The 15,300-nt window shown below is 41.8% G+C and overlaps 1 long non-coding RNA gene across 2 annotated transcripts in view; it reads left to right on the top strand.

Annotated features, from left to right (window-relative positions):
• The window catches only part of LOC105604950 (uncharacterized), an 82,715-nt gene extending 76,817 nt beyond the window's left edge, over positions 1-5,898 (top strand). For both annotated transcript variants that reach the window (XR_006058048.2, XR_006058046.2), the window contains one exon: positions 5,052-5,898. This is a non-coding gene — a long non-coding RNA (uncharacterized LOC105604950). The remainder of the gene's footprint in view (positions 1-5,051) is intronic.
• Positions 5,899-15,300: the final 9,402 nt, after the last annotated feature.

Genomic DNA, 15,300 nt, shown 5'->3' with positions numbered 1-15,300 from the left:
GTTTTTTTCTTTTTTGGTCTCAGCAGAGAATTAACACAAAGACCACTGATAATTGAAGAGATTAAATGGAATTAGACAGGGTCCATGTAGACATGAAACAAAGCATCAGGAAGGGAAACAGGTCAGAACTTAGAGCCATTTCTTTCTTGAGCTATTTCTTGGTATACTTCTCATGAATAACTATTTAATTTTATATAAACATAAGATTTTCTTAGTTCTGAACACTGAGATTGTTGGCTCCCTAAAATAGTGACCTCATACCTTATCTAGTGGCAGAGTTTGAATGAATGATCTGAGTCTCCAGGAGAAGAGAATCCAGAGGTAGCAGGTATTCCGTGTAAGGTGCAATACCTTCTGCCCCATGGCCAAGGCAGACATTACTAATAGATCACAACAGTTTTTCCTGCTATGCCAGATGATCAGGGGTGGTCTTGGCACATAAAGATGAAGTTTTTTGCCCTCTGAATGCCCTTTAACCCTTGGGATTTTCCTGGACACTTAATACTATGAGAAACAACTGAATACTTGAGTTTCTTCTGGTCTCTCTCTCTCTCTCTCTGTGTCTTTATTGTTTTTTTTCTCTCTGTCTTGCCCGCACATTATGCTATGTGCTTACATACATATTTTAGGTAATACTCACAGTAATCCAGTCAGGTAGGTGCTATTACTATCTCCTGAAACTAACTTGCCTGAGGTCTCACCAGTAGTAAGTAGTGAAAAGTGAATTCAAATCCATACCGTGAGCCTAATCCCGGAGCTGAAGCTTGTTCCTGCCTGCAGAATCAGAAATGGGAGGCCGTCTCTCCCAGGAAGTAGGGCTGTTCTTGTCAATGGAAAATTCACTCCTTGTTTTCTAAACCTGAAGGCATCATCTGTATTTCCAGGAGAAAAGGCAGAGTTGGATGACCCCTCAATCTCCAGTTGAGTTCAGTCTCTCAGTCGCGTCCAACTCTTTATGACCCCATGGACTGCAGCACACCAGGCCTCCCTGTCCATCACCAACTCCCAGAGTTCACTCAAACTCATGTCCATGAAGTCGGTGATGCCATCCAGCCATCTCATCCTCTGTCGTCCCCTTCTCCTCTTGCCCCCAATCCCTCCCAGCATGAGTCTTTTCCAGTGAGTCAACTCTTCACATGAGGTGGCCAAAGTACTGGAGTTTCAGCTTTAGCATCATTCCTTCCAAAGAACTCCCAGGGCTGATCTCCTTTAGAATGGACTGGTTGGATCTCCTTGCAGTCCAAGGGACTCTCAAGAGTCTTCTCCAACACCACAGTTCAAAAGCATTAATTCTTCGGTGCTCAGCTTTCTTCACAGTCCAACTCTCACATCCATACATGACCACTGAAAAAACCATAGCCTTGACTAGAGGGCTTTTGTTGGCAAAGTAATGTCTCTGCTTTTCTTTTTTTTTAAAAATTATTTAAAAAATTTTTTATTTTTACTTCATTCCACTTTACAACACTGTATTGGTTCCGCCACACATTGACATGAATCCACCCCGGGTGTACATGCGTTCCCAAACATGAACCCCCTCCCACCTCCCTCCCCATAACATCTCTCCGGGTCAACCCCGTGCACCAGCCCCAAGTATGCTGCATCCTGCATCGGACATAGACTGGTGATTCGATTCCCACGATAGTATACATGTTACAATGCCATTCTCCCAAATCATCCCACCCTCTCCCTCTCCCTCTGAGTCCAAAGGTCCATTATACACATCTGTGTCTTTTTTGCTGTCCTGCATACAGGGTCGTCATTGCCATCTTTCTAAATTCCATATATATGTGTTAGTATACTGTATTGGTGTTTTTCTTTCTGGCTTACTTCACTCTGTATAATCGGCTCTAGTTTCATCCATCTCATCAGAACTGATTCAAATGTATTCTTTTTAACGGCTGAGTAATACTCCATTGTGTATATGTACCACAGCTTTCTTATCCATTCATCTGCTGATGGACATCTAGGTTGTTTCCATGTCCTGGCTATTATAAACAGTACTGCGACGGACATTGGGGTACACGTGTCTCTTTCAATTCTGGTTTTCTTGGTGTGTATGCCCAGCAGTGGGATTGCTGGGTCATAAGGTAGTTCTATTTGTAGTTTTTTAAGGAATCTCCATACTGTTCTCCATAGTGGCTGTACTAGTTTGCATTCCCACCAACAGTGTAGGAGGGTTCCCTTTTCTCCACACCCTCTCCAGCATTTATTGCTTATAGACTTTTGGATCTCTGCCATTCTGACTGGTGTGAAGTGGTACCTCATTGTGGTTTTGATTTGCATTTCTCTAATAATGAGTGATGTTGAGCATCTTTTCATGTATTTGTTAGCCATCCGTACGTCTTCTTTGGAGAAACGTCTATTTAGTTCTTTGGCCCATTTTTTGATTGGGTCGTTTATTTTTCTGGAATTGAGCTGCCTAAGTTACTTGTATATTTTTGAGATTAGTTGTTTGTCAGTTGCTTCATTTGCTATTATTTTCTCCCATTCTGAAGGCTGTCTTTTCACCTTGCTTATATTTTCCTTTGTTGTGCAGAAGCTTTTAATTTTAGTTAGATCCCATTTGTTTATTTTTGCTTTTATTTCCAGAATTCTGGGAGGTGGATCATAGAGGATCCTGCTGTGATTTATGTCGGAGAGTGTTTTGCCTATGTTCTCCTCTAGGAGTTTTATAGTTTCTGGTCTTACATTTAGATCTTTAATCCATTTTGAGTTTATTTTTGTGTGCGGTGTTAGAAAGTGATCTAGTTTCATTCTTTTACAAGTGGCTGACCAGTTTTCCCAGCACCACTTGTTAAAGAGATTGTCTTTTCTCCATTGTATATTCTTGCCTCCTTTGTCAAAGATAAGGTGTCCATATGTGTGTGGATTTATCTCTGGGCTTTCTGTTTTGTTCCATTGATCTATATTTCTGTCTTTGTGCCAGTACCATACTGTCTTGATGACTGTGGCTTTGTAGTAGAGCCTGAAGTCAGGCAAGTTGATTCCTCCAGTTCCATTCTTCTTTCTCAAGATTGCTTTGGCTATTCGAGGTTTTTGTATTTCCATACAAATCTTGAAATTATTTGTTCTAGTTCTGTTGTCTCTGCTTTACAATATGCTATCTATGTTGGTCATAACTTTCCTTCCAAGGAGTAAGTGTCTTTTAATGTAATGGTTGCAGTCACCATCTGCAGTGATTTTGGAGCCCTCAAAAATAAAGTCTGACACTGTTTCCCCACAGGTTTTTCTATTCTTCACCAACTCCTGGAGCTTGCTCAAACCCATGTCCATCAAGTCCAAGATGCTTTTAACCACCACACTTTCTCTCCAGGATATGGTAAACTTCTTAGGAATAATTTAGAGTAACTGTGATTTTCCCCCGCACATAAATGAAACACACCGTTATCACTAAAAAAATATAACAAAACTCTTCCATTTGAAATCTGTGAATAAAAACATAATATCAAATATACATATGTAAATGCAAACATATATGTATAAGACAAAAATAAAACACCTTTCCAAAACAACAACAACAACAAACCCATCCAGCCATCTCATCCTCTGTCATCCCCTTCTCCTCCCACCTTCAACCTCTCCCAGCATCAGGGTCTTTTCCAATGTGTCAGTTTTTCGCATCAGGTGGCCAGAGTATTAGAGTTTCAGCTTCAGCATCAGTCCCGCCAATGAACACTCAGGACTGATCTCCTTTAGGATGGACAGGTTGGATCTCCTTCCTGTCCAAGGAACTCTCAAGAGTCTTTTCCAACACCACAGTTCACAAGCATCAATTCTTCAGCACTCAGCTTTCTTCACAGTCCAACTCTCACATCCATACATGACTACTGGAAACACCATAGCCTTGACTAGACGGATCTTTGTTGGTAAGGTAATGTCTCTGCTTTTTAATATGCTGTCTAGGTTGGTCATAGCTTTTCTTCCAAGGAGCAAGCATCTTTTAATTTCATGGTTGAAGTTACCATCTGCAGTGATTTTAGAGCCCCCCAAAATAAAGTCTCTCACTGTTCCCATTGTTTCCCCATCTATTTCCCATAAAGTGATGCCATGACCCTAGTTTTCTGAATATTGAGCTTTAAGCCAACTTTTTCACTCTCCACTTTCACTTTCATCAAGAGGCTCTTTAGTTCTTTGCTTTCTACAAAAGGGTGGTATCATCGGTGTATCTGAGGTTATTGTTATTTCTCCCGGCAATCTTGATTCCAGCTTGTGCTTCACCCAGTCAAACATCTCATGTTCCTGCTTCTTAATTAGACAAAGGAGGAAATAAGATGAGAGGCCCAGGTATCTGTGCCTGCATCCACACTTCCCCACTGCCCTCCCCCAACCCCCAATGTCAGTGACCATTACATGGAAGCAACAGCTGATATAGAAGAGTTGGCCTAGAGGAAATGGATTAAGTGCTTGGAACACTAATGTCTTTATCTTTTTTATGGGGATTTTAGTTAGCTGATTTGAATTCCATTTCTCATTCTGCCCCATACTCTTTTTTTTGGGTAAAACAGATTAAGAGGACAAGGTAGGCATTAGAAAAGAGAAACAAGAGACATGGACTTAGAGAATCATAATTCCTGCCAAATCAAAAGTTGAGTTTTAAGGAGAAAACCTCATTTTCTGAATAAATATTCACAGAACTAAGATGCAGATTGAATAAGAAGTATAGGAAATAAAGCTCTTTCTAACTGGTAGATACTTCTTTTAAAATATAAATTTTATTTGTTCTTGGCTGCACTGGGCCTGCATTGCTGTGCATGGGCTTTCTCTAGTTGTGGTGAGTGGGGGCCACTCTTGGATGCTGTGCAACAGCTTCTCCTTGCAGTGGCTTCTCTCATTGCAGAGCACGGGCTCCAGAGTGTGTGGGCTTGGTAGTTGTGGCACACAGATTGCTTCGCCCTCCAGCATGTGGAATCTTCCCGTGTTCCCCACAATGGCAGGCAGACTCTCAAGCACAGGGCCACGAGGGAAGTCCATCCTACTTCTTTAAGTGTTTTTCATGGGTTAAAATATTTGCAAAACCTGTAAAGTTGACATTACTCTTTCCTCTTTTATAGGTTGTGGAAAGTGAGGATCAGAGAATTTAAGACACTTGCTCAAGATGACACAGCTATAAATGGTCAATCCAGGAGTCAAACCATGGTCCTTAACCCCTAAAGCTCTTAATCAATTTAGTATATCCATGTGAAAATGGTATAAACTATCAAGCACCAAAGCCCAAAGATACTATGAAGTTAATGAAGCTTAAGCTTCAGGGGTCCTTTCTAAGACCCTGGGAAACACCCCAGTAGTTTTTTGTTCATAATTTTATATTCATTTATGTACAGAGGCTGCCTTCAATTATATAAGCTTTGAGCCACACAAAACTTGAATCTGCATGGAAGCACCCTATCATTCTAGATTAGACTATCACATCATTCTCATCTCCCACCAGCCCACAGAAGATCTAGTACAGCATTCTCTCCTCCTGGGTATTATTCATCATCCAAATTCCCAGTGTTTTCCTCCTCTGGAATCTCATTTTTTGAGACAGCAAGTTGTGTTGGGTGCTGACAGTTTCCAGCCACTCAAAAAAAGAGTATCAATCTTTTTTTCTGGCATCTCATATATGACATTGCCAATGGTGTGTTTGTAACCCCTTGTGAGAACGGCCAGTCTTCTAATTATAGTAAATTTAGTCAAGGAAAAGGGCCCAGATTTTAAACAAACATCCATTAATTCTGCATTTGCATGTCATGCTCTGAAATCATCTTTTTCTGAGTCACGGATTATCTATTTAGATCAAGCCACAAAAAGCATCGTGTTTTGTTAATTTGGGGCCTTAGGGAAGGGTAAAAGAATTCTAGTCAAATATCCTAAGAGATTCTGTCCTCTTCAAAGTAAAACATCTTGGTAAATCATTAATCGTTCTTGAGTGACTACACATTTAGGACAAGCATATATTTATGCTAAGTGAACTACATTTCCAGAACCACAACAGTGTAGAATATACAATTCTTGAAAGAGTCAGCGAGCCCTGGAGAACACTGAAGTAAGGTAAAACTTGATTTGGAAATTAATTTGGACCATATGATTATTGGGACAAGACTTATAAAACTACTTCTTTTTTTTTTTAGTTTTTAAAAATGTATGTATCTTTAGCTGTGCTGGGTCTTTGTGGCTGCCCTCAGGCTTTCTCTCATGGTGAGTGGGTGCTGCTGTCTAGCTGCGGGGCACAGGCTTCCCCTGTAGGGCTTCTCTTGTTTGGAGCATGGGCTCTAGAGCGCCGGCTCAGGAGTTGTAGCACGCAGGCTCAGTTGCTCTGTGGCGTGTGGGATCCTTCTAGACCAGGGATCAAACCTGTGTACCCTGCATTGGCAGGCAGATTCTTAACCATGGGGCCACAAGGGAAGTCCCAATAATTAAAGAAATGTATATGTATAAAACAAACCCAGGTATGTGGAAGAGAGTATTAATTTAGGCAAGAGCACTATAACTAACAATCTGTGGTGGTAACTAACAATGGTGCTGATGATGAGGCTGATAATGATAAAAGTTAGCATGATTAATTATTCACTATGTCAGGTACTGTGCTGAGCACTTTAACGCATCATCCCATTTAATCCTCCTGAGTCTACCATCATCACCATTTTCCAGATGAGGACACTGAGTCCCAGAAATGTCGAGTGGCTTGCCAACATCATTTGATAAGTTATGGGCTTGGGATCTGACCAAGGTCTGTCTCATAGCAGAACCCAAGTTCTCAGACACTTTTCCAGCTATTTTATCTTTTGGGGCTCAGTTTCCTAATTTGCAAAATGAGGGGCTTGACCTCCCTAATCTCTGCTGTTTCGTCCAGCTCTACAGCTCTAAGATGCTATGATTTCAAGTTGCCATCCTCTGACAGCAAAAGAATGCTTGTTTTTTCTTTTTTCTTTACTAATATGTTTGTTTATCAAATTGATCTCTACCGGCTCAGGGTAATTAAAACCCCACAGCTCTTACATTCCCCAAATAAACACAGGCATGCACATCCAGCATCCCTCACAGCACCACACATGGCATCTTACATGAAAACCAAGAGTAGATGGAATGTGGCAAGCTGTGCAAACAGAGGAGTAAATATCTGTGTACCCCAGCCCAATGTACTGGAAGTTTCTGCTTATTTGCTGACAGCACCAAGTGCTGACCTGGCCAGGGCTCCCGTAAACAACTTCAGATGTTCAGTTGGCAAAGCGTAATATTCATGATTCTAATATTGATGATAACCAGGTGGCACTAGTGGTAAAGAATTTACCTGCCTATGCAGGAGATGCAAGAGCCACGGGTTCGATCCCTGGGTCGAGGAAGAGTCCATGGAGGAGGAAATGGCAACTCACTTCACTGTTCCTATCTGGGAAATCCCATAGACAGAGGAACCTGGTGGGCTACAGTCTATGGGGTCACAAAGAGTCAGACATGCCCGAACAACTGAGCACAGCGCAGCATGCAATAAAGTGGTGGGTTTAGAAATGCAGCATATTGTTCAGCAGCTTGTGATCCAGGTAACCATTTATTAGGTCCGGAATAACAGAATTAACAATATGAAAAAAATGGTCAGGCCTTCCAGATTAAGAAACTCTCATGGCAGTGTTCGTGGTGCACAACCTTAGTTACCATGGGAACTGAGATGTAGAATGTTCCAAGTTCTTGTCATTTCTGGACTTTGAGTATTTGTTTACCTTTTGTCTAAGGTTACATTCCTGAATGGAGGCAGGAGCAGAACAGGATTTCCTACAAAGAGTATGGATGACGGTTCTCTAAGTATAGTCTATTAGGACTGGGGAGAGGACCTTTTGTTGGTTTCACAGGAGCTGATGTGTACTTCCCTTGCTGGCTTAGCTCTTGGACTATTAAGATAAAGTGTGTGAAGCCTTGCCCTCAGGAGCTTGTAGCATGGGTGAGAAGATGTACATAAAAATCTATTTGTATGCTTACTGGGTACATACTTCTTTCTCTGATGTTCATGAGAAGATGGCATTGGATCTAGGCCTTAAAGAATAAAAATTTAAACATACAGACATTGGGATGAGAGTGGAGAGGACAAAAAGGTAGGAAGAGAGGTTAGGTGAGGGAAGATAAACAACAGACTGGACCTATAACAAGCCTGTCTGTGTTTTTCTATTACAGCATCATTACATAGTTGTCATTGTGGTATTATTTGTTGACTGCCTCCCTCAACTGGATGGTAAGCTCCTTGAAAGCAGGGACAAGGAACGAATCTGTTTTATTCACTGGCACATCTCCAGGGCCTATGACCCTGTCAGAGCATTAGAAGGGGCTCAGTAGATATGTATACCAAATAGAAAGGAAGACAGATGTGTAACAGGACTGATCCAGAGTGGAGGCACACACAGAACCCTTAGATCAAAGACATATGGTAATTCAGTTGTCCAGAACACCAGACAAGATTAAAAAAAAAAAAAGTCAGAGCCTTACCTTGGTGTGGTCATAATGCTGGCTAGGCAAAGAATAAGAATTAAAGAGAAAAACAAGCAGACATTAAGGCTAGAAACAGGGACCAGAATGGGGGACAATTTAATTAATTTCATCAAATATGGGTCAACGATGAGCCAAGCATTATGGAGGTCAAGATGAACTTCAACAGTATTTCAAAGAAAGAAGATTATGTCTTTTAGGTAAATAATAGCTTCATAGTACAGGCAATGTTTCAAGTAGAACTTGAACAATAGATAGGATTTTCTTCTAGAATGGAAATAGAGAAAAGAAGGACATTCCAAAAAAAAACAAATATTAGAGATGAGAAGAGAAAAAGCATTTATGAAGAACCAAACTGTGTGCCCAGTATTAAGTATTATACTTAAGTATAAAGGAGATCAGCCCTTGGTGTTCTTTGGGAGGAATGATGCTAAAGCTGAAACTCCAGTACTTTGGCCACCTCATGTGAAGAGTTGACTCACTGGAAAAGACTCTGATGCTGGGAGGGATTGGGGGCAGGAGGAAAAGGGGATGACAGAGGATGAGATGGCTGGATGGCATCACCGACTCAATGGACGTGAGTTTGAGTGAACTCTGGGAGTTGGTGATGGACAGGGAGGCCTGGCGTGCTGCAATTCATGGGGTTGCAAAGAGTCAGACATGACTGAGCAGCTGAACTGAACTGAACTGATACTTAAATCTTATCTATTCTTTGCTGTACCAAATAGGGTAAGATTATAACTGAGGAAACTGATGTTCCCAGTAGAGCTGTGACTTGAGTCAATATCTATCTGACTTAAACCTGGTAAATGATGATAATAATATGTAACATTTAGTGTGTCATCTTCCTTATCCTCTTGGGAAACCCCATCTTTCATGAGTCAGGCCAAACATCACTTCCCTGATAAGCCTCCCTGCAAGCCTCTGCACTGAGTGTTCTGTAGATACCCTAATTAAAGTAGCTGTCTCACTGTATTACAATTGTCTGATTATATCTATTTAAGACACATTAGATGGTGAACTTGATAAGGTGAGGGACTGAATGTATCTGCCACCTTCTATAGATGTGCTTTAAGTGGCACTTCTTTGTATAATCAAATTTTGAATTCACCATCAGACGAGCAGAGTCTAAAATAAATGGCTGTGTGCTAGCTGCAAGGGAGGCTGGTAAAGTGAGTTTCTATCATCAGTTTTGTGGTGAAATGGACTAAGGTGGTAGAGAATCTCCCAATATACATGTGGTATTCAGATGAACTAAACATTCAAAAAAATAAAAATACAGAAGTCTACCAGAGAAGGCAGAGTTGTTAAATCATTCCCTGATGTACTTTTGAATAAAAAAAAAAAATAAATCCTGGTTTGGCTATGGGTTATGGATAAAGAAAGAATGGGAGAAAGGTCAAAGGAATGACCATCCTCACAAAGACCCAGGTAAGCTGGCTACATGGGCAGGGGCAGCAGGTTGCAGAGTTGACCTCCTGAGTTCAGTGTGCACATCACTGGTGGGATACCAGTGATTTAAGGGTTCATGAATTTTAAAAGTTTTAAATAGTTTTTTAAATGTGATGTATATTGGACAAAAATAATTAGCACATCAAAGCTGTGAGTTCACAGCTGGTATTGTTTAGGAAAAAGGTTAAGTTAGGTTCAGTTTAAAAGGACCAGTTCAATATTAGAAGCATTAAGTAAATAATACAGCAGGGGGCATGGAGCTGTGGCATGGTTCCTGAAGGTAGCAGAGGAACAGCTGTAGTCTGGGAAAGCTCCCACATGGAGGTGGGGACAGGGCTTCACTCACCGCCTACATGTCTTTATCTCAGTGGGTCTCAACCTCATACGTTAAAGGAGTATGAGAAACCTCAAAACAGGGCCAACATGAGACCTCCTGTGGGGTCTTCATTTGGTTTGCCATGTTTGCCGAGACTGCTTGTGAATTTTAGAGAATTGAATCTGTTCATCTTCCTCAGTCATCCATGTCTGGGAAATGTCAGACCCCCAAGTTATCAATCTTTAAATGCCGATCTGTATCTGAGTGGCCTTTGGGGGAGGCATCTTCATGGGCAGGTGTGTTTTGGGGTTTGATGAATGATTTACACCCAAATTTTAGAACTTCCATGGTGGTCCAGTGGTTAAGAATCCGCCTTGTAATGCAGGGGATGCAGGTTGGATCCTCAGTCAAGGAACTAGGACCCCGCATGCCACAGGTCAACTAAGCCCATGCAGAGCAACTACTGACCCCACACACCACAACTAAGCGAGGTCATGCACTGCGACAAAAGATCCCGCATGATGCAACGAAGGCCCTGCAGCCAAGACCTGATGCAGCCAAAATTAAAAACAGAAAGCCCTGCAAATTTTGATTTGCTCTAGATATGGATCTGCTCTCTGGCTCATTAGCATCCTCCAGCTTTCTCATCTGTAAATCCTTCCCTTGAGTGACTGGCCACTCATCCTCAGTTTGTGCATTGACTTGGTTGTGTGCAGGCCCAGAGTTCAGCTGCCAGTCGAGCTCACCAGAGGTCCACGGTGGAGGTGGAAACAAAGTTCCTGAGAATGACATTAATTTGCTTATAGAAGTTCAGCTCTAAGGAAGCTGCATTACCTTTTTTAATGGCTTCCCCTCCCTATCATTTAATTCCTTTGGGACTTTTATGTTTCAATAAGATCTGCTACTTCAGGAAGCAAGAGAGGAAAGAAGTAAATCCAGATTGGAAAGATAACGTGGATGGATACTGTGGAGCACCTGACATTGGTTACAATAGTGGAGCAGCTTCAGCGTGGGGAGACTCTGGCTGAAAACGAAGTTGTAGCCGTGAGGATGGGCTTCCCTGGTGGCTCAGATGGTAAAGAATCTGCCAGCAATTCAAGAGACCTGGGTTGGATCCCTGGGTTGGGAAGATCCCCTGGAGAAGAAAACGGCTACCCACTCCACTATTCTTGCCTGGAGAAACCCCAAGGACAGAAGAGCCTGGCAGGGTCCATGGGGTCTAAAACAGTCGGACACGACTGAGCGACTAAGCAGAGCACAGCAGAGCTGCAGCAGTGAGGATGGCCTAGAGTCACTGTGCTGTTGTGAGGCAGTAGCTGAAATTGTTTCATACTTGGATATGTGCATAAGAGAGAAACATACAGTTGCCTTAAATGAAGGATCTTTTTAGATCTTACATTTGGATTACACTAGTAGGGGCTTTTGACTCTACTAGTTAAGCTGGGTGGACTCTCAAAGATAGTGGGGCTAAAGATTATACCCTTAGTAAGTTAGTAATTGATTGTATGGTTGATGGTATTACTGCTCACCAAATGTTCCAGTTTCCTTGTGGTGCATTTTCTGTGGGGCTTTCCTGATGGCTCAGCAGTAAAGAATCTGCATGTAATGTGGGAGACAGGGGTTCAATCCCTGCGTCAGAAAGATCCCCTGGAGAAGGAAATGGCAACCCACTCTAGTATTCTTGCCTGGGAAATCCCAAGGACAAAGGAGCCTGGCGGTCTACAGTCCGTGGGGTCTCAAAAGAGTAGGACACAACTTAGCAACTTAAATAACAACAAACTTTTTCTGCAGGGCAGTTATACATTTCTACCGTGTTAAATATGCAAGTGGCCAGGATGCTTTAGCTAATGAAACATGGGTCAGAATGATGCATAATTCCTAGGCAAAGGCTTTAAGGGCCAGCAGTGTTTGGTTTTTTTCCTCTCTTTTTCCTCTGTCCCAAAGGCTAGCAATGTTCCAGGTTGGGTTCCAGAGAAAAAGGGACTTGGAGCAAAGGCATAGCAGACCTTCAGTGGATATGCAATGAATTCAAGAAGTCAATCTTTGTTCCTGTAAACCACTAAGACTGGTGTTGTGTGTTAATGGCAGGACGATGTAGCCCATCCTGGCTTATGAGTTAGTAATGACAGTAACCCCAGCAATAAGACAATTGCCCTTTTTGAGCACTTGTGTGTACGCGTGCTCAGTCACTCAGTTGTGTCTGACTCTTTGCGACTCTATGGACTGTAGCCCAACAGATTCCTCTGTCTATGGAGTTTTCCAGGCAAGACTACTGGAGTGGGTTGCCATTTCCTATTCCATTTCCTACGCCAAACCCTGAGCTAAGCATTTTATATACTGCATCTCATTTAAGTTAGTAACAACCTTGAAAGGTAGATTATTTCCTCAGTTTACAGATGAGGAAGTTGAAACTCAAGAGGGCTAAAAAGGTTTCTTGTGGTTGCACCATGAGTGTATGGTCAGGATTTGAACGAACCCTTGCTATTAGCTGCTTTACTTTATTATACATCCGGATTCCAGTAACTGTTGTTAAGCTGTTGTCCCATGTAAGAGCCAAAGGTTCAGATACTCTGATCCATTGGATATGGGTCCTTATAGGGAACGTTTACTGTGTGGATAACAACAAACTGTGAAAAATTCTTACAGAGATGGGCATACCAGACCACTTTACCTGCTTCCTGAGAAACCTATATGCAGGTCAAGAAGCAATAGTTATAACCAGACATGGAACAATGGACTGGTTCCAAATTGGAAAAGGAGTACACCAAGGCTGTATATTGTCACTGTCTTATGCAATTTATATGCAGAATACATCATGCAAAATGCTGGGCTGGATGAAGCACAAACTGGAATCAAGATTGCCGGGAGAAATATCAGTAACCTCAGATATGCAGATGACACCACCCTTATGGCAGAGAGTAAAGAGGAGCTAAAGAGCCTCTTGATGAAAGTGAAAGAGGAGAGTGAAAAAGTTGGCTTAAACCTCAACATTCAGAAAACTAAGATCATGGCATCTGGTCCCACCACTTCATGGCAAATAGATGTGGAAACAATGGAAACAGTGACAGACTTTACTTTCTTGGGCTCCAAAATCACTGCGGATGGTGACTGCTGTCATGAAATTAAAAGGCCCTTGCTCCTTGAAAGCAAAGCTATGACAATCCTAGACAGCATATTAAAAAGCAGAGACATTACTTTGCCTACAAAGGTCCATAAAGTCAAAGCTATGATTTTTCCAGTAGTCATGTATGAATGTGAGAACTGGACCATAAAGAAGGCTGAGCGCCAAAGAATTGATGCTTTGAGCTGTGGTGTTGTAGAAGACTCTTGAGAGTCCCTTGGACTGCAAGGAGATCCAACCAGTCCATCCTAAAGAAAATCAATCCTGAATATTCATTGGAAGGACTTATTCTGAAGCTGAAGCACCATTACTTTGGCCACCTGATGCGAAGAACTGACTTGGGAAAGACCCTGATGCTGGGAAAGGTTGAAGGCAGGAGGAGAAGGGGACGAAAGAGGATGAGATGTTTGGATGGCATCACAGACTCGATGGACATGAGTTTGAGCAAGCTCTGGGAGATGGTGAAGGACAGGGAAGCCTGGCATGCTGCAGTCCATGGGTCACAAAGAGTCAGACACAACTGAGCAGCTGAACAACAACAACAGGGAGCAAACTTACAAAAGCAAGGCATGGTCTCCCATAATCTGGCGGACAAAATATGAAAATGTAGCTAAACAATTGCTTATAATTTATAAAAACCTATTATTTATCATATAAGAGAAGAGTCATATGTAATAATTTTCCATTGTAAAACATGCCCTACACCCATAGAAATAACCCAATAATTATACTACCTTGATAGTATGTTGGAATCTATATAGAGTTATATAAAGAGCACAAATATTTACCACCAAAATTCCACTGTACAGGAAATTTGGGGGGAATATTTGGAGAGACTATTTAATATATAAATATACTACATATGTGTGCTTACCTGGTGGCTCAGTGGTAAAATTTCCGCCTGCCACTGCAGGAGATGCAGATTCGATCACTGGGTCAGGAAGATCCGCTGGAGGAGGGAATGGCAACCCACTCCAGTATTCTTGCTGGGAGAATCTAATGGGCTGAAGAGCCTGATGGGCTATAGTCCATGGGATTGCAAAGAGTTGGACACAAATGAGTGACTAAACAACAACTACATGTGTATGTTTATAAACACTTTAAATTACATCATTTATATGTACAGGCTGCTGCTGCTGCTGCTGCTAAGTCGCTTCAGTTGTGTCCAACTCTGTGCGACCCCATAGACGGCAGCCAACCAGGGATTGGCTGGGATTCTCCAGGCAGGAACACTGGAGTGGGTTGCCATTTCCTTCTCCAATGCATGAAAGTGAAAAGTGAAAGTGAAGTAGCTCAGTCGTGTCCGACTCTTAGCAACCCCATGGACTGCAGCCTTCCAGGCTCCTCCGTCCACGAGATTTTCCAGGCAAGAGTACTGGAGTGGGGTGCCATTGCCTTCTCCATTATATGTACATATATATTTATAAATACACATATATGTGTACATATCTATTTATCTATATATAATATGCTTTAGAAATAATGGTCTGGTTGACTCACATTTGAACCACAATATATTGTGCCTTAAAGCCTAGTTATTAGATAATTATAGGCCAAAAATACTCTTGGTACAGTATGCACCATTACACACAGTAAGGTTTAACAAACTACTGATGACCAACTAAATTAATAAGATATGACAAAACCACAGCCATTTGCAATTAGAAAACAAGAATAGCAGCAATTTAAAAAGCACAATCAACCAACTCAAGACAACGTGGATAATACACTGACAAAAAAGGATCCTTCTCGACACTTGTGGGAATTCCATCCAAGTGAATGTGAGCTTGTGCTGGAGCTTGCAGTATTGCCAAGCATTGGGAGCCAGAATTGTTAGCAGAGTAATGAATTAGCAGCCTCTATAAACTTATAATGTACTACATTGAATTTATGAAGACTAAAATTTAGGGACCCCCTTATGCCTACAAATTAAATCACGATCAGTTTTCATCCATTGAAA

This window comes from Ovis aries, chromosome 25, assembly GCF_016772045.2.
Source record: "Ovis aries strain OAR_USU_Benz2616 breed Rambouillet chromosome 25, ARS-UI_Ramb_v3.0, whole genome shotgun sequence".
In the NCBI taxonomy this organism is placed as follows: Eukaryota; Metazoa; Chordata; class Mammalia; order Artiodactyla; family Bovidae; genus Ovis; species Ovis aries.
This window is presented reverse-complemented; position numbering and strand designations above follow the sequence as displayed.